Below are 2983 nucleotides of genomic sequence, written 5' to 3'. Positions count from 1 at the left end.
TTTGATAGCTCTGTAACCAAAGCAAAATTGAAGGCAATAAAAATTATGGTCTATTTGAGCAATAACGACTTTATAGAGAGTGTTTTACGTTTAATTTCCTACATTTTCGAGGGGTGATGGATAAAATAGAAATGATGACATGTTAAAACAAAATGTGTCATGTGTGTTACACTAGTGGAAGTTCAGGATTTTTTTATATATATTTCATTTTAGAATTACGACCTTAAAACTTCTATACTCTTAAAATATGGATTATTAGCTAAGATTTTATGCTATTCTAATTGGTATAAGATAAGCAAAAAGTAGTTTAATAAAATTTTGAATGTAAGACACTAAAGACTTGTTTTATGCGCAGTAAAGGGTACCCGGGGCAATAGGGTTAATATTGTTACGTATCTGCTTATTTGTTAATTTCTGGGATAAATTCTTTCCGAGGAACTTCAGCGATACAAGTCCCTTCTTGATTAAACCAGTTTATTCTTTCTTGATACAACTTTTAGTACACAGAATTTCCACAGTCAGTACATTTCTCGTCACTTTAAACTTAACAACTTTTATAATACATGCTATAAATCACAGTGATTCACAATCTCGATAACTTCGCTCTGTACGAGTAAAAAACACACTTTATATTACCAGGCTTATATACTAAAGAAGAGAGCATCTCGAACAAACTCGGGCTTCCCCGACATTTCGAGAAACTTCACGCACGATACCAGTGTCACGTGACTTCCGCTGTCGTAACAATATATAACAATATGCTTACTAGTACCACTACTAAGCATAAAGTTACCAACACTGAATTAGGTAATTTCCAATTATCTAATCTCTGTCCTTCTGCTGTAGCTCATAAGTAATCTACATGCTGCTAGAATTCCTTAATACTTAATCCTGAATTTCTAGGAGGGGAAATGTTTAGTGTCTTCTAATATATCTGTTAACTCCTTAATGTCTGTTTCTATGTTTATACTCTGAATTAATTGTGATTCTTTCCTGGTTAATAGTTCCTGTAATTCTGGAATCTTTACATTTAATTGAGTTCCTACGTATTTAGTTTCACTTATAAAGCTAGAAGCCAAGGTATTACCTTGACCATGAGCTGAACAATTTCTGGCTAATCTCAGGTAACCACTATCTCTTAATTTAATTAGTCTGGTATGATAGTCAAATTGATGTACATTTGACTTGTTGTTGTTTTTAATTATGCACAAAGCTACACAAGGACTATCTGTGCTCTGCCCACCAGGTGTATCGAAACCCGGGTTCTAGTGTTGTAAGTCCGCAGACATACTGCTGTACCACTGGGGGGTACATTTGACTTTAGACATACAACTGATAAAGCAAGTTCATCCTTAACGTTAAATAACCAAGTTCCTGGAGTTTTAATTTTACAAAAATAGAATTGTTTAGGAATAATTATTCTTTTCTCACATAATTCAGTTATTCTATTTTTAATTCCAGTGAATATTACATAATTACAAGTTACAATAGGTACTGAATAAATACCTGAGTTAGGGTCACAGACTCTGATGGGTCCATCTATACAATTCGACATGTCCTCTTCAGGCATTTCAATATACGTATACTGATCACTGAAAAGAGCAATGTAAGGTTTATCACTTTCTATAGTTAAAGCTAATGAATGATTTATCGTCAATGGTAATGATATAATTTTATAAAATTTGAACATTCTATCAGTTGCCTTCAAAGGTATTTCTATAAACATTCGTTAGATACTCTAATGGCTGCTGTCTTTACGTCAGCCCATGTGTAATACATGTAAATTTGATCACTTTGAGTAGGTATTACAAACTGTAAGTGTGGAGGAAATCTCCTTTCAATTTCATCCAATACTCTTTCTAACTTACTCGGTGGTAGAAAGTATGAACTCAACTTTTTATCTGCAGCTACATACAATGTTTGTATTAACTTAGCTAACTCTGTCCTGCTACTTCCTACAGTAAAAGATAATTGTTGTAAATTATTCTGAATTCTAGTATTAAAAACTAACATTTCAATTCCTGTTTTATGTAACCCAGTTTATCTTACTTTAGTATGTATCAATGCATTAGTAATATTCACTAAAGCTCGAGATACTTTTCTAATTTATTGGTCATGTAATTCAACTGTTTGATTTAATGAATTCATTATAATTGCCTGTGAACCATTTCTTTAGATACCTGTCTCTGTCATTTAATTCTTTTAAATCATCAGTGATTACTGTTCCGAACAAGAATTTCAAAACACTTCCATCTGTATTTATTAAACCTCGTCTCTGTAGGAGATATGGATACACTATCTTTAATTCTAATAACAGTTCACCTATTTCGTCACGATATTCTCTGATTAAAGTCTTATAATTTTCTAGTAGTCCTTCTTGTAAAATCCTAGCTAACTGTAAGATAGCTGTCCCCTGATGTCTCATGTGATATAATTCACAATTTCTGACATGACTATTCACATTCAATGACTTCTCAAACATTACTAACTCTTCTTGTAATCGCACTAGTAACCTACCATACTGTGGAAACAGTATGGCTTCCACAATTATCCATTTATCTCCGGATAATATAAAATTAATTTTCCGTCCTTCTTAGGAACTAATACAACTGGAGATGCATATGGACTACTACTGTCCTCTATTACTCCTTGTTCAAGCATCTCTTTTACACATTCTTTTAATTCAACCCTGTGTTTTTCTGGCACTCTGTAAGGTCTCCCTACTATAGGCTTATTATCACTCAACACTATCTTGTGTTTGACCTTATTTGTACAACCATTAGAGTCATTTTCTCCAACAAATATATTTCTATACTCTTCTAACAATGTTATCAAACCCTGTTTATATTTATGTTCTACACTGAGTGGTCACAAGTAAATAGACACCTAATTTTTCGTCATTTAACTGATTTCTGCTATCTAATTCGTTTTCACAGAGCACTATATAAATGAAAATGGTCTGCACTCTAATTATATTGTGCTG

General features: G+C 32.7%; 1 long non-coding RNA gene across 1 annotated transcript in view; it reads right to left on the bottom strand.

Annotated features, from left to right (window-relative positions):
• The window catches only part of LOC111083137, an 18477-nt gene that overhangs the window by 4896 nt on the left and 10598 nt on the right, over window positions 1-2983 (bottom strand). The window contains exon 2 of the long non-coding RNA XR_002608819.1: window positions 1507-1592. This is a non-coding gene — a long non-coding RNA (uncharacterized LOC111083137). The remainder of the gene's footprint in view (window positions 1-1506; window positions 1593-2983) is intronic.

The sequence above is a fragment of the Limulus polyphemus genome, unplaced genomic scaffold, assembly GCF_000517525.1.
Source record: "Limulus polyphemus unplaced genomic scaffold, Limulus_polyphemus-2.1.2 Scaffold8307, whole genome shotgun sequence".
NCBI lineage: Eukaryota > Metazoa > Arthropoda > Merostomata > Xiphosura > Limulidae > Limulus > Limulus polyphemus.
Note: the sequence above shows the minus strand (reverse complement) of the source record. Positions and strands in the feature narration are given on the sequence as shown.